Consider the following 27,126-nt stretch of genomic DNA (forward strand, 5'->3'; position numbering starts at 1 on the left):
GAGGACGCTGTGGACAGTGAAGAGGCTGTGGAGGCAATGGGGACGCTGTGGGGGCGGTGAGGACGCTGTGGACAGTGAGGAGGCTGTGGAGACAATGGGGACGCTGTGGACAGTGAGGACGCTGTGGAGGGGGTGAGAGCGCTGTGGGGGCGGTGAGGACGCTGTGGACAGTGAAGAGGCTGTGGAGGCAATGGGGACGCTGTGGGGGCGGTGAGGACGCTGTGGACGCGGTGAGGACTCTGTGGGGGCGGTGAGGACTCTGTGGACGCGGTGAGGACGCTGTGGGGGCGCTGAGGACGCTGTGGACAGTGAGGAGGCTGTGGAGACAATGGGGACGCTGTGGACAGTGAGGACGCTGTGGAGGCGGTGAGGGCGCTGTGGGGGCGGTGAGGACGCTGTGGACAGTGAAGAGGCTGTGGAGGCAATGGGGACGCTGTGGGGGCGGTGAGGACGCTGTGGAGGCGGTGAGGGCGCTGTGGACGCGGTGAGGACGCTGTAGACAGTGAAGAGGCTGTGGAGGCAATGGGGACGCTGTGGGGGCGGTGAGGACGCTGTGGACACTGACGACGCTGGAGGTAAAAATGAGGACGTTGGGGACAATGACGCTGTGGGGGCGGTGAGGACGCTGTAGGGGGCGGTGAGGACGCTGTGGACGCGGTGAGGACGCTGTGGACGCGGTGAGGACGCTGTGGACGCGGTGAGGACGCCGTGGACGCGGTGAGGGCGCCGTGGGGGCGGTGAGGACGCCGTGGGGGGCGGTGAGGACGCCGTGGGGGGCGGTGAGGACGCCGTGGGGGGCGGTGAGGACGCCGTGGGGGGCGGTGAGAGCGCTGTGGGGGCGGTGAGGACGCTGTAGGGGGCGGTGAGGACGCTGTGGACGCGGTGAGGACGCTGTGGGGGGCGGTGAGGACGCTGTGGGGGGCGGTGAGGACGCTGGGGGGCGGTGAGGACCCTGTGGACGCGGTGAGGACGCTGTAGGGGCGGTGAGGACGCTGTGGGGGCGGTGAGGACGCTGTGGGGGCGGTGAAGACGCTGTGGACGTTGAGGACGCTGGGGGGCGGTGAGGACCCTGTGGACGCGGTGAGGACGCTGTGGGGGCGGTGAGGACGCTGTGGGGGCGGTGAGGACGCTGGGGGGCGGTGAGGACGCTGTGGGGGCGGTGAGGACGCTGTGGAGACGGTGAAGACGCTGTGGACGTTGAGGACGCTGTGGGGACGGTGAGAACGCTGTGGACGCGGTGAGGACGCTGTGGGGGCGGTGAAGACGCTGTGGACGTTGAGGACGCTGTGGACGCGGTGAGGACCCTGTGGACGCGGTGAGGACGCTGTGGGGGCGGTGAGGACGCTGTGGGGGCGGTGAGGACGCTGTGGGGGCGGTGAGGACGCTGTGGGGGCGGTGAGGACGCTGTGGGGGCGGTGAGGACGCTGTGGGGGCGGTGAAGACGCTGTGGACGTTGAGGACGCTGTGGGGGCGGTGAGGACGCTGGGGGGCGGTGAGGACCCTGTGGACGCGGTGAGGACGCTGGGGGGCGGTGAGGACCCTGTGGGGGAGGTGAGGACGCTGTGGACAGTGAAGAGGCTGTGGAGGCAATGGGGACGCTGTGGGGGCGGTGAGGACGCTGTGGGGACGGTGAGAACGCTGTGGGGGCAGTGAGGACGCTGTGGGGGCGGTGAGGACGCTGTGGGGACCGTGAGGATGCTGTGGATGCCGTGAGGACGCTGTGGGGGCGGTGAGGACGCTGTGGGGATGGTGAGGACGTGGAGGACGCTGTGGACGCCGTGAGGACGCTGTGGGGACGGTGAGGACGCTGTGGGGACCGTGAGGATGCTGTGGATGCCGTGAGGACGCTGTGGGGGCGGTGAGGACGCTGTGGGGATGGTGAGGACGTGGAGGACGCTGTGGACGCCGTGAGGACGCTGTGGGGACGGTGAGGACGCTGTGGGGACCGTGAGGATGCTGTGGATGCCGTGAGGACGCTGTGGGGGCGGTGAGGACGCTGTGGGGACCGTGAGGATGCTGTGGATGCCGTGAGGACGCTGTGGGGGCAGTGAGGACGCTGTGGACCATGAGGACACTGTGGGGGCGGTGAGGACGCTGTGGGGATGGTGAGGACGTGGAGGACGCTGTGGACGCCGTGAGGACGCTGTGGGGACGGTGAGGACGCTGTGGGGACCGTGAGGATGCTGTGGATGCCGTGAGGACGCTGTGGGGGCGGTGAGGGCGCTGTGGACGCGGTGAGGGCACTGTGGGGGCAGTGAGGGCGCTGTGGACGCCGTGAGGGCGCTGTGGGGACGGTGAGGGCGCTGTGGACGCCGTGAGGACGCTGTGGGGGTGGTGAGGGCGCTGTGGGGGCGGTGAGGACTCTGTGGATGCGGTGAGGGCGCTGTGGACGGTGAGGGCGCTGTGGGGACGGTGAGGGCACTGTGGACGCCGTGAGGACGCTGTGGACGGTGAGGGCGCTGTGGACGCGGTGAGGACGCTGTGGGGGCGGTGAGGGCGCTGCGGATGTTGAGGATGCTGTGGATGCGGTGAGGACGCTGTGGGGATGGTGAGGACGCTGTGGACAGTGAGAGTGCTGTGGGGACAGTGAGGGCGCTGCGCGGACAGTGAGAGTGCTATGGGGGCAGTAAGGACACAGTAGACAGTGAGGACGCTGTGGGGGCAGTGAGGATGCTTTGGGGGTGGTGAGAACACTGTAGGCAGTGAGGACAGTCCCAGCAGTGTGCCTTGTCCTCTGAGCATGTTCAGGGGCTGGTTCTTGTGGACAGTGCCGGCCATGAGGACACCAAGAGCATTTCAAGGGTTGGGTTTTCTGATGCAGGGACTGCGGTGTTGGCAGCATTCAGTTCACTAGGGGAGCGTTGGGGCAGGTGACTAGGGCTGGTTCGGGTCTGTTGCTCCATCCGGGATCCCTGGACCATCCGAATGAGAAGATGGCATCTATGTGACAGAGTCACGTGCGGTGGGGATTCTTGGAGGGCCCCACAGCGATGAGTGGACCTCAGGGGTTGCAGGGTCTCTGGAATCATTGTGTTCTGGAGTGAACTTGCCCCCCCAACAGGCTCCACCAACACCCCCAAACCCTCCTCCTGCCATCCCTCCCCATCCCACAGCAGCGGCCCTGGCCCCAGACCCCTTCTGCCAGGGCTCAGGGCTGGCAGCCTGCTCCTGCCAGCCAAGAGCCGTTCCTGTCCCTGCCCACAGCTGCTGCCTTCCCCAGGCTCCCAGGCTGCGCCACACGGGGTCTGCATACTGTTCCTTCTGACTGGCACAAGGTACTCTCCATGCCACTGCTCCTTGCTCATCTCCTGTGCCTCTGGCGAGTCCCCCACCGGGCCACCACTTCCCTCAGGAAGGCGTCTCCGACTGCCCAGACCAGCAAGGGGCTTCTCAGAGTTCTCCAGTCTCTGGCCTCCCACTGCCCTGCCTGGATTCTGGAGCTGAGCAAACAGGTCAGCACATGGTGCCCAACTTAGGAGGTGACTGACGCCTTCCTCACTATTTGGGCTGGCCTGGGGTGCCAGGGACAGGGTCCCTCTGCCACCGTCCATGTGGCCCCCACCTGTCTGGCCTTATGAACAATGGAAGCTATTCCCCATGCATCCCAGAGAGGCCCCAGATGAGGAGCCTCAGGTCCTGGCTGCCCGGCCCAGGAAGGCCCTCAGCCCCCAGTGGCCATCACTGACCACCACTGACCGGGTCGGGGAGGCTGCCACTGACATGGCTTTTGTCCTGGCCTTTGTGGGACAAGACAGATGGCCCTCCTGCGGGGCTGATGCTATCTCGAGGCTGCCGGTCAGACGTGAGGCAGGAACCACCCCTGCCTTTGTGAGCAGGTGCAGGGCATCCGGCCCATTGTGGGCTGCAGCCGACTGTGGTTGTCCATCCGGCCTTATCACCACATCGAGGACAGTGGCCCCCTTTATACAAATGAACTGCCCAGCTTGCCCTCCCCAGCGGTGGCCTGGCACCTCCAGAGGTCCTAGTGGAGGTCAGAGGTAACCATCGTCATAACACTGTGCGTGTGCAACACTGTAAACTCAGTCCAGGCAAGGCAGGGGAGGGGGTGTGCTCCCCACTTTCTCTAAGAAACCAGATCCCAGAAGGGGGCTCTCTGCTGGGCCCCAGAGCATTTTTTGTGTGAACTGGAAACAGGGCTGAGGCAGGCCTCTTGGATCCCCTCTCTGCCTCACTGAGGTCTTTGGGGTGCAAATGTACAGCCCAGGAGAAAGTGGCCCAGGGTCTTAGGTGGCCCCCAGCCAAGAGAAGGACGCTCCTCTGGTCTGTGGGAAAAGGCCCCAGCAGGAGATAGGGGGAGTGGGCAGCCCACTGCCTGCAAGGCTTGAGGTCTCCTGGGCCAGGGTGTCGCTCAGGGGGTGGCAGGGGGGCCCTGAAGGGCAGGAGCTGCAGAGGCAGAGGGCCTCCTGTTGAGGAAAGCGGCTGGAATCACTGTGTGGTTAGACCTAAGGAAGAACTTCCTGCCTGCTGGTCGGCGGGGCAGCCGAACCCTATGATTCCTCCACAGTCCCTCCTCTTGCCGGCTCTCCGTGGTTTAGACTGGTTCGTGCCAAGGTACTGACCGTGGAAGGCACAGGGCTGCCCTCGCTGGCTGACCTTCCTTGGCTGCCTGAGAGCCCCCAGTCCCCACGCCTGACTCTGAGCTGACCCTCCACACACACTGACCCTGGGGCCTCAGCCTCCAAGGGGTGTGGGGAAGTGAGTAGTCCCAGTTCGGTACACCTGAATGGCCCTGTGGGGACGGGAGAAAGGCACACCCTCCCTGCAGATCTGGGCACCACCTTGACCCCAGCATTGTCCTTCATTTCACAGACAACACACCTGCCCCAGGGCCCCCTCCCCACTGATGAGCTGGGCCCCTCTGTGACCTCAGACTCTTCCTTCTAGGCAGGAACAGGTTGGGGGTCCCGTCTCCAAGCCCTGCCTGGACCCCACACCTCCAGTCCCAGGCTAGCTGATTCAGGGCTCTTTGCCCTGCAGCCCAAGGGCCTTCTCACCACCATTGCCCACCCCACCTCCCTGGGCTCCTGGGATCTCAGCCTTAGGTCAAGGCCCAGCCCTGGTGCACCCTCCCCCATGGGCCAGGCCCTCCATGCCTTTGCCCGCGCCAGTCCCTCCGCGGGGCACGCCCTTCCCGCTGTGGCTACTCCTCAATCTTAGAGGCTCCTCTCAAGACCATCCTCACAGAGCTTTCTAGGCCTGCCCTGGCCTGACACACAGTGCAGGACAGTCTCCAGGCCTGTGTCCCCAAGACCCACCTGGGGTTCAAGCCACATCTTGGGCCTATACACAGCCAGCTAGTGAGTGAGCGAGCGAGTGAGTGAGTGAGGCCCTGCAAGATGGTCATCTGTCTTGTCCCACAAAGGCCAAGACAAACGCCGTGTCAGCGGCAGCCTCTCCAACCCAGTCTGTGATGGCCAGTGGTGGTCAGTGAGGGCTGGGCCGCGAGGCTCACAGCTCAGGCCGCACCCGCCGGTTTCACAGACCGGCCAGGGAGCTCCCAGGGCGAGGGCCTAGTCGTGTCCTCCCCATGGGCGAGCAACCCTAGGCAGGCACCAGAGGGCGCTCGCGGTCTGCAGAAAACGCTGGCTAAGGGGAGAGCGCGGAAAGAGGTGGGCACTGTGGGTGCAGACAGCTGGGGTCCGCGGAGAAACGGAGGCCTGGAGCGGGGGCGCTGGGTTGTCCAGGCTGGCGGCGAGCTGCACCGAGTGGGACGGGCAGGCTGCCCCTAGTGAGGGCGGGGAGGGTGTCGCCGCGTGGCGGCTGACAGACGGGGCGGGATGAGCGTAGCCCCCGCCCCTGCCCTGGTGCACTGACAGCCTGTCAACCGGGAAGATAAGGGACTTCTTCCACTGGGCGTGGGGGTCAACCCAGGTGCGCTGTCCCCCTCCCGCTGGTGTTTGCTCGGTAAACACTTATTGGGCCCCCGGCTGTGCACACCGCCGCGGGGGAGGGGCGGGCGACCTGAAGGCCAGGGCTCCACGGCCTCTGCCAGGGATGCCGGGTCCACGGGCCATCAATGATGCAGGAAAAGAGGCTCTGTCACCTCTGGCCCCGCCTGGAGAGAGTTGCCTGTGGGGTCCTTCGTGGGGTCCCTCCAGCCTGGGGTGGCCCTAGCCTCAGCTTCAGAGCTGGGCTGACCCCCCACTAGCTGAGGCATTAATGGGGCCCCGTGGAGGAGGTCCTGGGAAGGTCTGGGGAGCTGAAGTCCTGGCCACGTGGGGGGGACTGCACCCCCTGCCCAGACGGAGCAACAACATTGGGGTGGGTGGTGGGGCCCTGGGGGCCCATAGCTCAGCGCAGCGTCTGCGCCCACCCCCTGTGTTTCCGATGGAAGACAGGCTGAAGGTGATAAATCACCAGGTCCCACCCCCACCCACCCTGCCAACGGGTGGGGAAGGGGTGTTGCATGTGACAGAGATGGGGACTGAGACAGAGATGGGAGCCAGGTCTAGAGGAGAGACCAGAGACAGTGGCACTGTGGTGGCCCCGTTGACACGGGCCAGGACCCTTGCTTGGGTGTCTGGCCTCCCCGCTCTGGGCGCCCCTTCCACAAAGCCCATCTGGAAACCAGCTGAGAGCCACCGTACCCCCACCCTGGCTGACCCCCAACAGGGAGGTGGAGGAGGGAGGGAGACCTTTGCAGCCATAACTCCGTCCCCCGCCTGCCCGCCCCCAGGAGGACCGTAAATCAGCAGGGGCTCTCAAAGCACTACCTCCACAGGCTGAAGGGAGGGCTTCAGGGCCACTGGTCTTGGGGACTAGGCCTGTCCTTGGCTGTGTCTGTCCCTCTTTAAACAGCCCTCAGGCTGAGGCAGGCATATCATTTGAGGCCAGGAGTTCAAGACCAGCCTGGCCTTGAAACTCTGCCTCTACTAAAAATACAAAAATTAGCCGGGCGTGGTGGTGTTGGGCACCTGTAATCCCAGCTACTCTGGAGGCTGCAGGGGGAGGATGGCTTGAGCCCAGGAGGCAGAGGTTGCAGTGACCCCAGATCACGCCACTTCACGCCAACCTGGGTGATAGAGCTAAACTCTGTCTCAAAAAAATAAAATAAAAATAAACAGCCCTGAGGGGAACCCCAGTGGCCCCCACGCCCAGCACAGTCGAACTGACTGAGCACTGTCTACACTGGATGTACACACTCACATCCTCACTTTCTCTCTCCAGACAGGAAACGTCTGCAGGGAGCAACTCTGTGTCCTCATCAGGAGACCCCCTGTTGCTGGCCCCTCAGGAACTAGGGGTCAGCATGTCCTACCCAGTGAAGCCCTCCTGGGGGTCTTCTCTGCCCATAGGAAATGCCTCCTTCTATCCTGTCTTCCTGTCACCACCACCCCCCAGGGTACTGAGGGCCAGCTGGACAAAAGGTGGTGAGAGATGGGCCAGGTGGATCCCCCGCAGGTGAGCGCACCCCACACACATACACACAGGGCAGGTGCAGAGTCAGTACCCAGTGGGAGAGGCTTGAGAGGGCCTGGGGGAGTGCTCCCTGGAGCTGTGGGGTGTGCTCAGCAGCCTAGTTCTAGCCGGGCCAGCCTCAGCAACCCCTGTCCAGGGTCTATCCTACAGACGTTCCCAGGGTTCCCGTGGTGGGCATAAGGGCATTGTACACAAGGAAACACAGATGTCCACCATGACATCACCCCAGCTTGTCTCAAAGAGCCGTGGTGTTGGGGATGGGGGCTGCTTCTTGTCTAGAAAGACCTTCAGAGATGTTGGAATTCTGTGCCTGAGACAGGCACTGACTGTCCCTGGGCTGGCCTGGGCCTGGTTACCTGGACTGTCGCCTTCATCCTCAGAGCAAACCCTTGAGTCTAGCACTAGCGACGTCTCAGGGGAGGGTTCAGAGTGTGCAGCAGCTGGAGGTGTGCTCAGCTCAGCCTGTAGGAGGGTCTGGCTTTTCCAGAATGTCCCAGGGAGAAGAGCACGAGGGGAGTAGGGTGCTGGGGTGTGCAGGGGAGCCCATCTCCGGTCATCCATTCACGTTCAATCATTCATACCAGTGTGCAGACCTGTCTGGAGCCTGCCGGCTGCCAGGGTCAAGGGCTGGGGGGTGCAGATCCCTTGGCCCCAGACCCCCACCTGGCAGAGGCACTTCACTCCTCTTCCATCCCTCCTGAGAGGGCCAGCTCCCTCCTCCCCGCACTGGGATTCCCCTTAGTACCAAGTCCTTTGGGGCTCACCTAGGTGTATTTAAGCATGTCTGACAAATTGAGGGACTCCAGGCCTAACAGACTGGAAATGGGCCGGGAAGGCGAGGGCTCACTCAACCACAGGGACCAGTCTGCCCTGCCCTTCCCAGGCCGCCCAGGTGCGACTCTCTCCACTGTCTTTGTCCCAGCCATGTAGGACCTTAGGGCCAGCCCTGCAAGTTCACTGCACTCCTGGTGGGGTACAGGAACCCTCAAAGATGGGAGGATCTGGAAGGGAAGCCATTGAACTTTGCCTGATGGACCCATGGGATGTGGGGGCACAGACCCCAGTTGGGCACCAGCAGGTCCCCATTTGGCTGGACCATGTTGACAGAATTAGGGTGCCCACTCCTGGGAGGAAAGCCTCAGTCTATGGCTGGGGGTCCAGTGAGCCAGGGGTGAGGGTCCCAGGGCAGCATCAGCCCACAGAGCAGACCAAGGCTTCTGCCAACTGCATTGCACCATGTGGCAGCTGTACCTGCCAGTCAGGGGATCCCAAGCTGGGGTGGGGCTTCAAGGAGGTGCCTACGGGCAGATCCAGGGCCAAGCTCTGCCCGGGTGTCTGCTTCAAAATCTATTTTGATGTGCTTTGTATTTGGGGAGTTGCTTTTCTCTATGCTTTGTTTATTTAAAGATGCTCTTGAAGAGTTCCAGCCAATCTTTGTAAATGCCGAGGAACGGGCTGCTGTCTGAGCAGGGCTGGGGAGGGTAGGAGCCCCTGACAGCCGCCTGTCCCAGCATGCCCACCCCGTGCCCTTATTGCCCACTGAAGGTGCTCGCACGGCACCAACTGCACTGGATTCCTCCAGGAGGGTAGCCTGGGGGCTAGGGCCAGAGAGGCACCAGTACCTAGAGCAGTACATGAGGCCAAGGACCTGGTCACTCTGAGACCAAGCAGGTTCCAGGCGTCTATGCTGAGGGGAGTGGGAGACCACTGACTTTCTTTGTGGCAAAAGTGGGGACGGACCTGTTTGTGTGAGCCCAGGGCCTCTCTTGGCACTAAATGCCTCTCTTGGCCACCCCCTGCCCTGGGGTCCTTGGCGGGGGTCCTTGGCATGGGACTCTCTGGTATGGGAATCCCTGGTCTATGGAATGTTAGTCTATGAGTCCCTGGTCTGGGGTTCTGAGCATGAAGAGTCCTGCTCTGGGTGTCCCAGGTCAGCAGGTGTCTGCTCAGGGTCCATAGTCTAGGGGTCAGTGATCTGGCCTTTTCTCCCCAGGGGTGCCAGGTGCCGTGTGCTGCCATGGATGTCTCTGGGATATCAGTCAGCCTCTTCTCTGTTGGCCAAGGACCCACTGCTAACAGGAGTTGTCCCAGAGTTTCACACTCTTGTGTCTCTTGTGGCAAGGTCAACAGGAGGACCAGCTGGAGCATGGAGAGCATCCCCAGATCACAGGCAGAAGGGTGTTTCCTGCTAAGGCCAGCCAGAAGACTCCACAGACCTCCCAAGTCCTGGCTAGACTCAATCCTGCTGTTATAAGTCCCCCTGGGTCCTCCCTGAATCCTCCCAGAGCCCTCCCTGAATCTTCCCAAATGCTCCCTGAACCCTCCCCAGGTTGTCTCCTGGAGTCCTCCCAGTCTTTCCTGGATCCTCTCCACATCCTCCCTGAGTGCTGCCAGAATCTTCCTGCAGTCCTCCCCATGTTCTCTCAGGCGTGGGCTGCTGTACCTGGATTGGCCCTAGCAGGTGACTCGGGCTGGAGTTTGGTTGACACCAGTGGAGCCACAAGCCTGCTGTGCACAGGTGTGATGGCAGGCCTGTGAGGGTTTGGGGCTGCATGGCCTTGCTCCTTTTGCACTGGTGTCTGGATGTGCTCAGAGGCCGCCTGGGTCCCCAGGCCTCTGGGACAAGGCCGATTGAGTCTCAAAAACAGGTAGGACCCCAAGCAGAGCCAAGGCATCACCAGCCCCAGCCCTTGTTCCTGTGTGCCCCATCTCCCGAAGCACTCCCCTGTGTCATGCGGTACCAGCTCTGCCTCTGACTCCCCATGCAGTGGCCCTAAGGCCACCCCTTGTCAGTGTCCTCCTGGGCCTCCTGGGGCGGGCAAGAACCTGCTCACACAGGTACATGCACAGCAAACATCGGAGGGTCTCCTTCCCTGGGAGACATCACCGCCCCACAGTGGGTCACCCTCAAGGCTAACCACTCAGCTTCCGGGTGGCAAGCCTGCAGAGTGGCCCCAGGCATGCTGGGCCACCTTCTAAGTGTGCCAGTCCCACCCTGTGTGTGTGTGTGTGGATGTGCCAGAGATATGCACTCACACCTCCATCTGTGTCCCATGCCCCCATGAGTGTGTCCTCACACCTCTTGCCCCGCCTCCCTGCTGTGTGCCCCTCGTAGCAGCTTGGCCCTGCCCGCTGCACCATGTGTACACAGAGGCTTATTTTCTCTGCCTTTCGGGCCAGGGGTGTGCTCGTAAATTGTGCAGTCGACGACACATTTATCCCGCGGGCGGCTGGCGGTGTGAATTTATGGCTGCACCCCCTTCCTGGCTGAGGCAGGACAGGGGCCGGGATACCTCTCAGGCAGGAACCTCCAGTCCACTCCACTGGGCTGTTGTGGGGCCATGGGGGCAGGGGCTGGGCCGGGAGGGCTTAGGGGTGCTCCCAAGGTCTGGTCTTGCACAGAAACCCTGCAACTTCAGGGTGCTTGGGGCAATGAGAGGCGAGGCCACTCTGCCTGGGTGAGGGCTGGGGGCACAGTGGCTGCCCACGTGCCAGAGCATGGAGGCCCAGAGCCCAACCTAATGTCCCAGCCTCCATGCCCCCTTCCAGTCGGCTTCTCATCTTCCCACCTATGAAAGAGGGGACAACTTGGATGCCCCAGGGACAGCAGGTGTGGGGGTGGCTCCCCTCAGGTGCTGAGTCAGCCACCCACTGCCACTGGGCCCACTGGGAGTATTGAGATCTGGGGAGGACTGTCAGAAAGGGTGGGGGCCTCGAGGGCAGCGGGGGCTGCACACAGGGAAGAGGAGCGGAGATACTGTCAAATCAGAGCAGAGAGCCCCTCAGAGCTCACCTGCCCTCCTCTGCCTTGTAAAGATGGGGAAACTGAGGCCCAGGGAGAGCACAGGTCCCAGGTCACATGGGTAGGATAACAGAGCCTCAAGATCCTGGATTCCTGCTCCCTAGTATGCAATAAGGGGGGTCCTAGGCACACCCCTCCCCACGGAGCCGCCTTTGTCCTGCAAAGTCTGGAGGTGGGGCTTCCGGCTGAAGGCTCAACAGGGAGCTGATGGAGCAAATTGGCAAGCTGGTCCCATCAGGGCCACAGCTGGGGCCTGGGACCTGGCTGCCTCCCCTCCGTCCCCCGGTCTGTCTGTGTGCAGGGTCGGGTCTCCAGGGGACCCTCTGTCGGCTCTCAAGCTCCCTCCCATCTCGGCCCCAGCCCCCCCTCACCGCCCGCTGTCAGGATGAGCGATGGCCGTGCCCCTCCCCGGCCCTCGGCCCCAGGCCCGGTTCCCGCTCATTAGCCACTGACACTGTTTGCTTTCCCGCCATGGACGCCCACCCCGTCACAGGCCATTTCTCCTGGCGCCCCCCACCCCTGAGGACCTGCCCAGGGGTCCAGGGTGCCGGGTCGAAGGGACTGCCGGGTGCCAGGCAGGACCTGCATTATGCTCCCAGAGCAATGGCCACATGGAGTGCCGGCCCCACCCTCACCTGCACCTCAAGAGACGGGGAGCCACGGGCCACCCTGAGTCTCCCATGGCCCTGCCCACATCACACAGGCCAGACACAGCCGCCGTGAGACTGGGCCGTGCCTCGCAGCTTGGATGGCTTGGTGCTGCGCACACTGGGAGGGTCTCTGATGACAAGTACTGGGCCCGCTGCATGCATCTCTGTCTCTCTTTATCACTGCCCCTATTTCTGTCTTTGTCTCTCTCCTTGGTCTCTGCCTCTAGCCCCATCCTGTGGAATGACCACTGAGCCAGCAGCCCATTCAGAAAGTACATCCCTCACCTGGAGCCCCTCTGTCCCCTCAGGCAGCCCCAGTACACAGCCTGGGGGGTGGGTCCTGAGGTAGCAGGCACCCTTCCCTCCTGCACCACCCCCGCCCCCAATATGGCCACAGCTGGGCGGCATCAGGGCCCGCAGGCCAGTGGCAGCCAGTCCTTCACTTAAAAATGTGTTTGTGATTTCGGCAGTGAGGCAGATAACGGTGACGAATGGCCCGCCTGCCCCCCAGGGCCCTCAGCCCATCTGGTTTGACTTTGGCCTGTCGGCAGTGCCCTTGGGCCTCACTCCTGCCCTCTGGCAGTGCCCTCTGAGTGAGGCACCCCTCAACCTTTGCACACTCTGGTCCCTTTACTGGAAACGCCCCTCCTCTCCACCCATCTGTCCCCCCATCATGGGCTCCCCTGGCTATGCCCATAGGAGCCACCCATGCAACACTCGGGGTGGCAGGCCCTGGGCAGTGCTGGGGTTTGCAGGGTGGGGAGGGCACAGGGCCAGCAGGGAGGGGGCATGCCTTGCCTGGGCCCTGCATCCCCTCTGTCTAGGAGGGAATAGTGAGTGCCCACCTGAGGCCAGAGGGGCCGAGGTTAAGGTGACGGAGCGGGCCAGGACCAAGAGAGGTGGCCCGGCGGCCAGGGCAGGGCCTAGCCCTGGGAGACAGCCCATGTGGTCATTGTCAGGAGGAATTTCTGACAGGGCTCGGGACCCTCCAGACCATCGATTATCCAAGCAGGAGGAGTGGCTTCCGGGTCCGGCTGTGGGCTCAGCTGGGAGGTCACTGAGGTCAAGCCCGAGTGCCCCTCCTCCTCCAGTCTCCCCTTCTACTCCCTTGGGGCTCCCCAGTTGGGCAGAGGTGCCTGGAAGGTTGCTCCTGCCCAGTTTGAATCCTGGCCAGCTACCACAGGGAGTAGTCAGGGGTCCACTAGGGACTGGGGCTCATGCATTCCTTAGCACAACTTCCCAATCAACCCCTGCGTGCCCAGGTCACAGACAGAGTCAGACCTGGCCCTCAGGAGATAAGGAGAGGTGGGGGTGCTTAGAGCTCCCCTGGCCCATCTCAGGGGTTGGGGAGGGGCTTGTGTAGAGGGAGGGCATTCGGGCAGGATAGAGGAGGCAGCCCTCCCTGGGGGTCTGGGGTCGCCTCCAGGAGAGGCACTGCTCCATTCCCCACTGCACCCTCCAGGCCCACTCCCTGCCCTGTGGCGAGGACAGCTGTAGTGGGAGGGGAGGGGTGGCGCCGTGTCAGGACCCCCACCCCCTCCTCCAAAGCAGGAAAATCCCTCTCCGTTAGTATCACATTGTTGAGAATTAACTTTGTTGAAATAAAAATTGGTCGTGGTATTAACTCGGCCTCGAGGATTTTCTCTGGGATCCCGGAGGCCGCAGAGGGGTCAGACGCCCATTCCCAGGGCCAGCCGCTGGCTCGGGTTTCGGGGACTCCAGCGACCTCAGATCCTTGGGACACGGTGCTTGGTTCCTCAGGGTTGAGGGAGCCACCCCAGCCCTGCCTTCTACAGCCCCGGACACGAAGGAGGACGGCCCAGACAGTGTGGGTCTTAGGCATCCATCTGTGCCCCTCCCCCATGTCTCCGTGTCACTTGCAGCCATGGCTGTTGAGCCACAAGATGCCCCTCCCGCTCCTCAGGGGTCTGCCATGGCCTTAGTTTCCCCACATGTAAAATGGGAGTTTCACCCCAGCACCGGGTGTGGGGGGCCCTGGGCACAGACAGGCAGCCGGATGCTCAGACACCCCAGAATCCTGGGGCGGGCACGGGTAGGGACAGACCCACCCAGGTCTCTCCAGAGGACACCAGGTGGCTACACAGGTACTCGTGGCCTCAGCACAGCCTCGCTGGCCACAGAGAGAAGTTGGCACCCCCGACTGTCTGCCAGCAGGGCGTGGGGACCTGCTCCCAAGGAAGCAAGCAGAGAGCCCACGCGTGCTGCCAAGAAGGGACAGCAGCCCTCAAACGACACGATTCCACACAGACAGATCAGCGCAAAACTGCTCTGAGAATTGCTGGGGTCCCGCCCCCCCGACATGGTCCCCGCTGGACAGGGGGCGTGAGCACTGCCGAGTTCCCACGCCCCCACTCTGGAGTGTGTATTCCTACAGAGGGAGTGCCCACGGACACAAGCACAAGGGATGGAGGTGGGGCCTCCTCAGGGCTTGCGGGTGGCTGGTCCTGTGTCCTGGTAGCCAGGGGACAGGCGAGACCTCCCAGCCGGTGGTCCCCTGGAAGCCTCCTCTGCCCACATCCCAGGCAGTGTGTTTTCGGGGGTGGGGTGCAGCCTGGGAACGGGCTGGTTCGGGGGCCTGGGAACGAAGGCAGGGGCCCCTGGCGGGGGATGCACCAGTGGGCCCAGCTGTTGCTGCCTGGCTCCAATTCCCACTCTGCACCAAGGCCTGTCCCTGGGGCCAAGGCCGGTGGTCTGCCTGGGAGGGAGTGAGGGGGTGTGGGGGCCATATCTTCCTCCAGTCAGTGGTCCCTGGGCAGCAGAGGTAGGAGAGAACCGCCTTCGAGCTGAGTGGCAGAGCCCGCAAGAAGGGGGTGCTCTCCTGTCTCCCCAAGCCCAACTGCAGCAGGTCCCAAAGCCTGCTCCGAGCATGGAATCACCCTGAGGCCCCATCCCCTCACCCAGCACCCAAGCCCACCTCCTCCCTGGGCCTGTGTTGGCGGACCAGGGCCTCCATTATACACCATGAGCCTGGCGCCAGCCCAAGCCCTCCAGGCCTCTGCTGTGGCTGCTCCTCCTGTCGAGGGAGCCTTTGCACCAGGGCCATCCTAAAACTCCTACTTAACCTTCAAGACCCCATGCAAGTGTTCCTGCCCCAGGACCCCACCCCGAATACTGGGCCCTGCACCCAGCTGGTGTCATTCTCTTTACAAGACTCCTGATGCCCCTCATCTGGCACAACACTGGACACCAGAGTGGGGGTGCACATTTCCACCCCCAGGAGCAAAAAAGGCTGACTCCTCAAGGAGGCTTCGTTCCCAATGCCTCAGTTTCCCCATCTGAACTGTCCTTGGCTGACAGTATCCATGTTCCTATGGGAGCAAGTCTGAACTCTGGGCAGGAACCAAGGCCACTGGGGCCTGGCCTCCACCTGTCCAATGTTCTGAGCAGGGTGGAGGGACCCTGAAGAGGACAGGCCAACTGGGGGCTCCTCCAAAGCAGGAGAGTGGGTGCCCAGCCAGCCACCCCACAAACATTTGGCTGGCTTCAGCTGAGGCCAAGAGAAGGCAGAGCTGCTGGCAGCGTGGGGGCCAGAGCGGGATTCTTCTTACTCCTAAAATCCCTCCTGCCTGCCCAGCGGGCCCCGAGGGAAGCCCCATGATGCGGGAACCTGATATTTTAAGACTTAAAGCAAATGTTTCTGGAGCCCGAGCTGGGCCTCGGCGCCCGCCCGGGCCTTGTGGGGGCAGGGCCAGCGAGGAGGAGAGGACCCCTCCCCTGAACCAATCCTGCCCCTCCCTGGACTGCAGATTCTGGTGACAGGAGGCAGGGGCAAGGCTGGAACCCCTTGGGCACCTTGAGGTTCCCCGAAACCTGCGGGTGGGGCCCCGTTGTCGGCTCTCCGCTCTGCTGGTCCCTCTCTCGGCTGCCAGCACCAGATGAGGCTCACTGGGAGCCCTGAACCCCTCTAGGGCTGGCTTTGCCTGACCCAGAGCCCAGGGATACTCCCTTTCCTACCACTAGCAGGGTGGGCGTGTACAGGTGCTGCTTTTGAGCCACTGGCAAGAGCCACTTGGAGCTCAGAGCTGACACTTGAAGCTTCCTATCTGAGAGGACAGGAGATCTGGAACTGACTGGCGATGTCTGCCTGGGGTGTTGCAGGATTCCTGCGCTTGGAACCGCAACAGATGGGATCTCGCTCTGTCGCCCAGGCTGGAGAGCAGTGGCACAGTCACAGCTCACTGCAGTCTTGAACCACTGGGCTCAATGGATCCTCCCACCTCAGCCTCCTGAGTAACTGGGACCACAGACACACACCACCGTGCCTGGCTAATTTAATTTTTTATATTTTGTAGGTGGGATCTTGCGATGTTACCCAGGTTGGTCTCGAACTCCTGACCTCAGGTGATCCTCCCTCCTCAGCCTCCCAAAGTGCTGGGATTATAGGCGTGAGCCATGGCACCCAGCCATGATAGGGTTTTTTTCTCTATATATAGAAGGGACTTCCCATCGCTTGGACCATAGGGCAGCCTGACGCTCAGCTGAGGCTGAGTGAAGCTGGCCTGGGCTCAGGGGCATGAGTTCCAGGCTCCAGGCCCCACACTGGGACTCAGTGGTGCCATCCTCCTTCTGGGAGCCTCCTTGGGGGCCTTTGAGAGCAGGAGCATCACAAGTGGAGGGGTGACTGGGTCAGGGACAGCAGAGCAGGGAGGCAGGGGCCGTGTTGGGCAGTGAGGAATTAAGGCCTAATAATGAAGGCCGTATCTCCAAAAAATGTTTCGGAGGCAGGGTCAGCTGGGCCCAGCTGGGAATGTGGGGGTGTAGGGGAGAGATGTTCTCCAGGTTCTCCCAGAACAGGCCATCCTAAGGACCCAGCCAGCCCAGTATCCAGCCCAGCCCTCCAAGCACTTGGCACCAAGGCCCTTGTCTGCTCTCAGCTGGTGGGGCTGGGCCAAGCTCCTACCCACTAGCTGACAAGCCTCCTCTGGACCATCTCCACATTTTACAGATGGGGAAACCAAGGGCCAGGGTGGGAACAGTGCTTCCAGAGAGCCTACAGCTGGCCTGGCTGTGTGGACCCTTCCTCACCACCCCTGAGGTCCTCCTGCCTCAGTCTGGAGGAGGGACGGAGCTCTGGCCAGCTGTTTGGGTTCGTGCAGACCTGAGCATGAGTCCACCTCGGCCATGTCCCGCCTCCAGGCACTGTCTGCTCACCTGAAGCTCTGGCTGTCTCATGGGGCCTTGGAGGGTGTCACCACCTGACTTTGGTCTGCTCCTCGCTGGTCCTACTGCCCTGGTGGACTCCTGTGCACCCTCGAAACCCACTGGAATCCTGCCTAAATCGTGAGCCCAGGAATGCCCCCCACTTCCTAGCTCCAGCGCAGGCACTCAGCAACCCTCCCCTGATGGGGAATTCCTTGTCCATTGCCCCCCGGGAAACCCACCAGCCCCCCGCCTCGGGCAGTCCCAGGCTTGGCCCCGCCACTTACCTCACTGGACAGTCTTGGACTCATGCTGTGAGGACAGACACATGACGTCACGCCGCCTTAGTTTCCCCAGCTCTGAAATGGAGATGGTAAATGTTGGGTTGGTGTTAAGGCCGGGTGTCCTGAGCTGCCCAGAGGAAGGGCAGCTGGCAGGAGAGCTAGGGGTGGTGCCCACCCTGGGCCTCTGCAGCCCCACTTCCCACTTTAGGCGCCCAGATGCCATGCACAGATCCTTGGTCCAGCCTCTCACTAGGCCTGGAATCCAGGCTGCTGCTGTGGGTAGACTCCTGCCAGGCTGTGGGGGCTGGGGAAGTGTGCCCAGCGGTGGCTGAAGCCAGGTTGCCTGGGGAACCAGTGCTCCCCAGGGGGCCTACTGCTGCCTCCAAGGCCCCATAACACCCCTGCCCACAGCTCCACCCAAGCCCCCATTGCTTTCCCTCAGCATTTTCTTTCATCCTTTGGGCCTCAGTTTCCCCACATGTGTCTCGGGAAATGACAGATGGCAGATTTGGAGGCGAGGAGAGGAGAGGGTATCCAGGCACTTTGTTAGGATTGAGGTGGAAAGAAGAGGTGATCAGTGGAACATGGGGCACCAGGGTGGGGAGGAACGCCGCAAGATCCCCATCTGTCCCCTCCAGAGGCAGAGTGAGGTTAGGGCCGCACCAGACCAAGTGGAGGAGCCAGGATTTGAATGGGGGGCAGGACGCCGCCATGTGGGTGGAGGCTCCCTGTGCCTGGGGCCTGAGTGCTGGCCACCACCTGCTGTCTGGCGTCCTCTCCAATCCGCACTGGCCCTCAACGCCTGTCCCGGGCTCTGGTTCCCCACCTGTCAGGTGAGGTCCTTTTGAGCCCATGGCACTGGGGCGGCCTGGGTGGAGTCCCTGCCCCCTCCCAGCCTCAGGCAGCATCCCAGGCACACAGACCTTGCTTCCCAGGCCTCTTTGAGGAAGGTCAACGGCCGAGAACTAAGGCTAGGGATCACCGGAAACCTGTCCCATCCTCGCCCCCAGACCCTCTGACCGCAGAATCTCCTGTGGGGCTGCACCCTGGGTCCCCTCCCAGGCCTGTGACCCAGCCAGAGGCTGGAGGCAGACAGGCTCAAAACCAGGCCCCCTCCTCAAAGCCTGTGGAAGCCCGTGAGATGTCCCCCAGCACCCCAGGGTGGCGCTCACCCACATGTCCACAAGCAAAGGCAGGCGAGGGCAGGAGGTGGCAGTGAGGCCAGGCCCAGGGATGACCTGGCACTAGGCCCAGCCCCTACCCACAGCCCCCCTCTGCCCATCCCCAACCCCCTGGCCCAGCTTGGGCACCCAGGCTCCAAACCAGAAAAACTAGACGGAGAGCAAACAAGCCCACAGTGCAGACTCCCATGTCTACTGGGCCAGTGTGGGCAGGGCCTTGGAGCTGGGGTTCTGCCCCGGCAGAGCCCTGAGAGCCAGGGCAGGAGTGATAGGCCCATCCAACCCTGAGTTCAAGGCCTGTCCTACCAGGCACCCCACGCTGGCCCTGTGCATCCCTCAGTGGAGGGGGATTTCCACCCGCCAGCCTGCAAAGTGAGCACTGCCATGCCAGCTGCCCCAGATGCCACAGGCTGCTTCTGGGGAGTGGGCTTCTCATCACTAGGGGTGTGCAAATGGTGCCAGCAGCCACGGCAGGCTGGCTGGGTAGGACTGACTCCCCAAGGTTCTGTTCAGAGTCCCTGGACCCAAGACTCCAGAGCCTAAGGCTCTGGAATTCTGTCCCCTGAGATGGTGACATGTTTCATAGTGGGCACAGTGGTGCGCACGTCATAGGGGCAGGACAAACACCTGCTTATTCAATCAGCACACACCTCAGTGGGGTCCAGGGGCGGCTGGGTGCCTCAGGCTCGTTGCCCTTCACCCTCCCCTCCACCAGCCCTCCCCATTCCCTCTCTAAGGGTCAGGCCGACCACTGCAGCCTGCAGTGCCTCACACAGGCCTCTCCTCCCCAGGAGTCGCTGTTCCTGCCCCAGGACCCTTGCACAGGGTCACCACTGGAAACCGGGGAGGGTCCATCTCTCCCGGGTCTGCTTGGTATTTTCCAGTGTATTCGCAGATTCTTAGCATGACACTTCCACTCGGCGGAAAGGACAGGGAGAGAAGGCTGTGCTTTAGGGCAACGGCAGCAGGGCCAGCTGGTGAGAACCATGCACAAGGGTGGCTGGCAGAGGGATGTGACATGGGCTCCCAAACAGGCCAGGGGACCTGAGGCCCAGGATGCCACCTGAGAGGCTGGGGAGGGCAGCTGAAGAAGGGAGAGGGCAGGGACTCCCCCCGGGGCCAGCCCACCTGCTGTTCTCGCAGCCCTGGGCCCAGTGATGTGGGGCTCAAGGGGGCCTCACCTGACGGTCAGTTGGGGAGCTAGAGGCCGGGACAGGAGCTGAGGGCCAGAGGGGACTCCGGAGGACACTGGATCAAGTGCCATCAGCTGGGCTAGTTGAAGAGTTTTGTGAGGGATTTTTTTTTTTTTTTTTTTTTTTTTTTTTTTTTTTTTTTTTTTTTTTTGCGGGAGGGGTGGAACAAGGACCAGCATGCAGGGCAAGATGAGGCCTGAGGGTGGAGGGGACAGAAGAGCCCTGCCGGGACAAGGGACAGAGGGACATCGGTTAGGTTTGGACCCATGCACAAGGGCTCAGCCACGCTGCCAGTGCCAGACTGGCCCCCCTTCCTGGGGCGTGGCAGCACATTCAGTCATGGGCACAGGCAACGGCAGGGGCCAGGGCTGCCTCGAGCAGGGGAGGCTGGGCACCCAGCTGTCCTGTGAGGACACACCATCCCACCCTCAGACCGTGCCACTGGACACTCACATGACCCAAGTCTGGCCGCTTGCTCACTGGCACCCCTGCCAATCATGCTGACCTTCTTCCCACTAGCACCTGCTGGGAGCTGACAGAGGTCTCTATTCCCAGCCAGGCGCCTGCTCAGGTTATATTTAGGCCACAGGGGTGGGAGCTGGGCCTCTGACCCCCACCATGCCCAAGCAGGGGCAGCTGGGCTGACGCCGTGGGTTGCTCACTGCCTGCAGGGCCCCTCCCTCTAGGCCTTCTCCTCTCATCCATCGGCCATGTGCAGGCTGGGAGGCACGGGTGCTGGCCATGCTTCATATGGGAAACAAGCTAGTCTGGCTTTGAGTTCCTGGCCTCGGGACGATGGGGGCTGATGGCACCAGAAACTCTAGGGAGGCCAGGACAAGGGGACAGGCCCGGGAGCTCAGGTTGGGTGGGGGGCTGGCGGGAGGCCCAGCCCAGCCTTTCAGCTCCGGAGGCTCAGGCGTGCCATGAGGTCATTCCCTCCTGGGAGCTCCCAGAGCCCTGCCCGAGGGGATGCTGAGCCCCAGGCCCTTCCTGCCCAGCCGGGGCTGGATCCCTCTTTTCCCTCCTGCTGCCCAGGCAGGATGTTTCCAGGGAGGAAATGGCTCCTGGGAGGCCACCCCACCCCCGCTGGAGTCTAGGGCCACTTCCTGCCCCGCATGGGCCTTGGTTCTGCCCCCAGTCTGCCAGCCTGGGCCAGACCCCAGATTTCCTGTCCCTACAGCATGGAGAGGCAGAGGTGTCTCGGCCTCAACCAGCCTGGGAGGCACAGTTGGAACCTCCTGGACCCCAGGACCTGAAAACCTCCCCCTGGAGCCCCACTTCCCTTGCCCCACAACCCTGGTCAGAGGGAGGCACGACCTGCCCTGCCCCCATGCCCAGCCTTCCCCAGCGCCACAGAGCCTCCTTCAGATAGGTTCCGCTTGGGCACCAGCTGCTGCTCCACCGCCCATCTCCATGGGGCCTGCGGGCCTGGGCCATCCCCAGCCCACCCCAGGAAGCTGAATGGCTGCATCGAAGCTCCCTTTTGGCTACAATCCTGCAGGGCTGGCCTTGGACCAGCGGGCTAGCCTGGATCTGATGGGCCCTCCTAGCAGAGGTCATCACCCGGCTCCATGGGCAGCCCCATCCCCAGGGGAGGTCAATCAGCTCAGTCCTCACCCACCCTATTCAATGGGGCTTCCTGCCGACCCCAGATCTGGGTGAGTGTCCTGGTCACCGCCCCCTTGACCACCACCCCATGCAGCAGGAAACACGTAGCTGGGGGGTTGTGGGGCTTCAGGACTGGGATTGGAGAGGCTGACAGCAGGGCTCAGGGCTCTCGGCGGAAGTGGGGCCTCAGCCCACTCAGAGGTCCAGGAAGTGGGGGTCTCGGAAGCTTCCTCTCGGCCAGACGAGCCGGAGGGTCAGAGGCCTGGCCGCAGCTGCCCCTTCCTCTTCGGCCAGCCAGCTGCTGGGTGGCCCGTGCTGCAGCAGGCCTCAGGTTGGGGAGCTGGGTGTCCTTCAGCCCCCGCAGGTGGCCAGCATCAGGACCAGAAGGCTCTGAATCAGCCCGGTCTGGAGGTATGGGCAGCTGTGGGGGCCAGTGGACAGGTGTAGCAGAGCTCAGGGCGCACAGCAGGGGCCATCTCAGCCTGGGCCTGTGTTCCCTTCAGTCAGACCTCTCTCCAGCCTCGGCTTGCCCATCTCACCAGTGAGGTGACAATCCCGGGCCTGACCAGACAGACAGGCTGACCAGGACAGAGAACCCTGGGGCCTTCTAAGGCCACTGCCATGTGGGCCGGGTCCTGTCAGACGCCCCCAGCCCTCAGCCCCTGACCCATTTCTGTTCATGCCCTGGCCCTCCTGCGTGCCTACCCAACCCCACTGGAGCTCAGAGACCCGGCCCCTCCAAGGCCTTTTCTCCACAGCCAGGACCTGGCCCCCAGACCTGGTGCCCCATCAGTCCTGCAGGTACACCTCTCCACAGAAGAAGCCCAGACCCAACCCAGCCTGCGTGAGCCCTGCTGGGGGGCCTGGGCCATGGAGGTCCCCAGCCCCATGCTTCAGGGGACCGCAGCCCAGTCTACCCAGACTGCAGAAGTGTGAGGAGGGGGCTCTTGCCCTTGGCAACTGGCAGGAGCTGAGGAGGTGCCCGGGAGACCCCATCCTCACAGATGCTGTCATCCTGGCACATCCCTACCTGCAGTGGGGACCTGGACAACTCATGGAACTCAGCTCCCATGGAGCTGGACGCTCCAGGGATTGATGTGCTGGGCCTCAGTCCCTATGGGTCCCCACCGCGGGAGTGTCTCAGAGTGGGATGAGGAGTCTGTGTCCGTGCCTGGGCCGAGGCCTGGACAGGCCCCACCCCCGGCCCACACATGATGGGCGGTCGTCCATCAGCACAGCCAGCCCCTCTGGCCATCCATCACCAGCCAGCGGCCACAGGAGGAATGGCCTGTTTGTTTTGCCAGCTCCGTGTCACTCCCTGGGGCGGGGGCTGGAGGAAATGGCCATTTTCTGCCTGGGCGGGCGGGTAGACAGCAGGGGTGGGCAGGGCACCAGGGGCCGGGATGTGGCAGGACCCTGGCTCATCCTGGCCCTGCATAGATGCCCACAGCCTTGCCCTGTTCTGTGCCTCAGTCTCCCCTCTGGCATCAGGATGAGTGACACTGGGATTTTCTGACTGTTCCCATGGCAGCTCTCTCCAGCTGGGTCACTCACCCCTGCCCCTTGCCACTAGGTAGGGTGGGCTCAGGTGTCAGCTGCCACCAGGTGGGGGGTCCCCCTATCTGAAATCCAAGATGCTTGATGCTGGCTGTTCTTATAAACCATGGGGGGAGGCTCTGGGGCTAGGTCCAGGCCATAGGCCAACTGTTGATTGGGGTTGGGGTGGGGGCTGTCAGGAGGTCTGAAAGGGCCTGGGCACCGATTTGGAGACTTCCAGCCTTAAGATCAGAGCAGGGGACAGTTGGGGCCACATTAAAAAAGGTAGCACGTGTAGAATGAAGGGGGAGACATCCTGTACCAAAAGGCTGGTGTCCAGACCCCGGGACTGTGTCCTCAGCACCTGCACAATGACCCTCGCTGCATCCTCATGGTAGAATTTGCAGATATGATGTAGAGGTGTGCGTATATGTGTGTAAAGGGATACATGGCAGATATAATTTGCTGACACCATGCTAGGGACTCTACAATCATTTTATCACTTCTCACAACACCTACAAGGCTCCGGGGAGTCAAACTGGGATATTTCTTTTACCACTGCAGCCTCAGACCTCTGCCCTGGTCCCTGATCCAGAACACAGTCACCCCATACTCCCCTGGTCCTGGGCTAGCAAGGAGGGCTGTGGAGGAGGCAAGCAAGCTCCAAAGTACAGCACTGAGGCCGGGGCGGAGACACTGAGAGTCCGAAGGCACCTCCATCCCTAGGAAGCAAAGCCAGACACCCAATTCTGGAGTCAGAAAAAAGCCCTTCAAATTCCATCCCTGCAGCCCAGTGTCCCACCACCCTCAGGGGAGAAGGGTCACTTTGCTCTCCCTGGGGCACTGTGTTTGCTTACCTCCCAGGCAGCTCTGATGTTGCATAGCTCTTTTTCATTTAGGAGCGGTGACTTCCTTCCCGAAATTTCTTCCCTTAGAACTGGGCTGCTTCCTCTGACCCTGCACAGCCCTGCAGATGTTTGCAGGGTATCGCCCTATTTTATCTCCCTAGACTGAAACATACTCTGTCCTGAGTTAAGACTCTGGCTGGTTGTAGCAGACTTTAAGGAAAGAACTTAATTGCAAAAATTCACTCTAAGTGTGGGCGTGACTAAGACTCATTGTGTCTTGAATGTGCAGAGATGGATAGGAGGAGCTCGGGGGTTAGTGACATTGAGGCCACGTGAGGGAACTCTCGTGAGCACTCAGTTGAAGGGTTCTGGAGTTGGGAGGCTAGTGAACCAGTCCCACCAGTGCAGGGCTGACAGCCCTGTGTCCAGAGACCCCCAAGCCCAGCCTGTTCCTTGAGCCAGGGCTGCCGTGCCTCTGCCCAGCCTCCAGCTCACGAGGGCTGGCTTAGCGGGATTCATGTGCCACCCCCTCAGTGACATCTGAGACCATGCACGTCTTGGTTGTGCCTTGTTGCTCCCTGCTGCTCTACACAGGGAGACAGGCCGGCTGGTCGCCTCGGGGGTTATCTTCCCTGGTCCCCGAAGCCCTGGTGACCCTGAGCCTGACCCAGGGGGAACAATGACGCAACAGCAAATGCCCTGGGGCGAGTGCCACCCTGACAGCCCCAAGGAACAGAGAGAATCAGCAGGGTGCAGGGCTCAGCAGGTGCAAGGGGAGAAGGCTGGCTTATTTGGTGGTGGGGACAGGGCACAGGGCCAGGAGGGAGGGGACAGGTGGCCAGGGGCTCTGTCTACATGGGAGCCACATGGGGGTGTGGGTGGGCACTGCAGAGAGGGGCCCTGGTCATGGGGTCCACAGGAGAGCCAAGCCAGCCTAGAGGATCCAGGGATGGCCCAGGTGCTCCTGTCCCACCTGTTCCAGGCCAGCTGTGTCAGGGGGTACTGCCTTGGTTTCTCCAGGCTGGGACCTCCACTGCAGTGGGTACGTTGGACACTCAGACCAGCCCCAGGGCCTGGCAGTTCCTGGTGAAGACTGAGACAGCCCGACGCCCGTCCACACCCCCGCCCAGGATGGGGTGGCTGCTGGGTCACTCGGTCCTGGCAAACACGCTGGAGGGAGGGGCTGGATTGGCTTTAGGGCACCAGCAAAAGCTCACATCCGTCTGTCTGTCCACCCAGAACAGCTGGTGCCAAGCACCCACTTAGCAGGACAGGGCAGCCCACGCCTCCACACTGCCCATGCCCCCTCCCGTCTCCCAGGACGTCCACACAGGAGCCACATGTGTCCTGGACCCACGCCACCTCCCGCACTGTCCCTCTGTTCCCTGAGCTGGGCTGGCAGGGGAAGCTGAGGTGTCCAGGGATGGTCAAGGCCTCCTCCCTCCCCCCTGCACCCCCTAGCCCCATTGGCATTACCTCAGAGCAGACAACAGCTTAGTGGGGACCCAAGTGAGGGGGTGTCAGTGGCCCAGGCCCTGCCCTGTCCAGTCACTCAGGCAGCTAAGAGAGCAGGAGGGGCCCAGACGACACCCCCAAAGACACATGCCAGCCCCTCCGGGTGACCAAAATCATCTCAGTAAAGGCAGATGAGGCCAAGCGAAAAGGGGTGGGTAGAAGAACCGGCTCCGAGTCTCAGCTCACAGACACTCGGACACTCGTCGGCCCGGTAGGCAGGGGTTCCTGGCGGCCTCAGGCTGTCAGGCCCGGCCCCCTCCCGCAGCTGTCTCCAGCTCCCACCTCCCCTGCCCACCCCCCAGGACTCCTATTTCACTGAGGAGATTAAGACCACCTGGCGAGAACCCCTCCCACCCCTCCCCTCTCCCCAGCCCTCCCTCCTAACCCTGTCGGCCCCTTGAGGTGCCCTCCCGGCCCCAGCCCTCCTCTCCCATCCCCACGTTCCTCCACAGCAGCCTCCACGCCCTGCCCTGCCCTGCCCTGCCATGGGCCTGAGGATGTCCCCACCCACTCTGATGGCCACCTCGGGTCACTTCTCCTCAGCCCATACCCTGGCCTAGCCCCCACCCTGAGCCTCCAGTCCCTCCAATCCTCACCCTCCATGTCCCCCAGCCCTGCATAGATACAGGCATCGTCACCAGCCATGGCAATGGATCCCGTCCACCTCCCACCCGGCCACTCCAGACCCAAATTCAGCACTGGCTGCAGCCTCCTGCCATCCTTGCTGGGTCTCAGGAGGGAACCGGGCCAGCCAGGTGCTGTCTGGGACTGTAGGCTCTGAGCCCGGTCCCTGCTCAGTTCCAGCAGCCAGTGGGCCAGGGGTGCTCAGCTGAGGACCCCCACTCCATCCAGCCTGCCGTGGGGCAGCCGGCCTGGCCTGATGCTGGCTCAGACAGACTCATGAGGAATCTGAGCTCTGAAAACCGCAGCTCCGAGCTTGCCTGTTTGTTTGCTTTTGAGAAATTCCAACCTGGTTCAGCAGAGCCTTGGAGGAGGGAAGGGATTTGTCAGGTCTGGGGTGGGGCTGGGGCAGGCTTATGGATGTGGGGAAACCAAGGCTGAATCTGGGCACAGGGACCCAGTGGGGAAGCCAGGAGAGGGTGCCTAACTGGGCCTCCTGGGGTGTCCAGCTGTGATTCCCCCTCCCCAAACCTCACGCCAGGCCTAGAGGCTCCACAGGGGCTATGGAGGCAACAGCCACCCTACTCACAGTGCTGGGAGGACCTGTGGGGCTGGGAGGGGCCCAAGGAGGCCCTGCAGCAACAACAGTGACATCAGCTGGGGAGCTGCAATTGAGGGCCCACATGTGCTGGCTCCATCCACCCATGGGGCCTGCAGCATTCTCCCCACTTCTCAGATAGCATCACTGAGGCTTGCAGAGGCCAGGGCGTGTTCCCAGACACAGAGCCCTGAAGGGTGAAGTTCGCTCCTGGACCCAGCTCCTGAGACTGGGCAACATCACCACCCTGGTTCCTCCCTGTGCAGAAGGGCCCAGAGTACAGGGGTCCTGCCGAAGCAGTCCTGTTCTCCTTTGAAATGAAATATTCCCAGCCTTCTCACCAGCTCCTTCCCCTGGGAAGGCGGGAGACCAGACAGGGTTGGCAGACCCCAGCCCTGCATCGCCACCCCGACCAGGGAAAGCTGCCTGTGCAACCAATCTCTCCAGGCCCCGGTCCCCCTCTGCCCACGGGCTTGGGGATCCTCCACAGGTCTCAGCAAAGGGGTTCCCATGCTAGAGCCTTGCCCATCAGGGACACTCCCCAAAACCTGCCCCAGCCTGGGCAGCCCACCTGCCTTTGGCCCCAGGTCAGTGAGGGTGCCTCAGGTCAGCCCCCACAAGCACAGGGGGAGATATGAGCAGGGTCTGCCCAGAGCAGTGGGCAGGGAGGCTCAAATGCCAGCCTGGGCA

At 62.5% G+C, this 27,126-nt stretch overlaps 1 long non-coding RNA gene across 1 annotated transcript; it reads left to right on the forward strand.

The window, feature by feature from the left end:
- Window positions 1-1,519: 1,519 nt before the first annotated feature.
- On the forward strand, window positions 1,520-13,514 carry LOC129529574 (uncharacterized). Its single transcript, XR_008675120.1, has 4 exons — window positions 1,520-2,154; window positions 3,205-3,452; window positions 7,189-7,422; window positions 9,434-13,514. It is a non-coding gene; the product is annotated as an uncharacterized lncRNA (long non-coding RNA).
- Window positions 13,515-27,126: the final 13,612 nt, after the last annotated feature.

Source organism: Gorilla gorilla, chromosome 23, assembly GCF_029281585.2.
Source record: "Gorilla gorilla gorilla isolate KB3781 chromosome 23, NHGRI_mGorGor1-v2.1_pri, whole genome shotgun sequence".
In the NCBI taxonomy this organism is placed as follows: domain Eukaryota; kingdom Metazoa; phylum Chordata; class Mammalia; order Primates; family Hominidae; genus Gorilla; species Gorilla gorilla.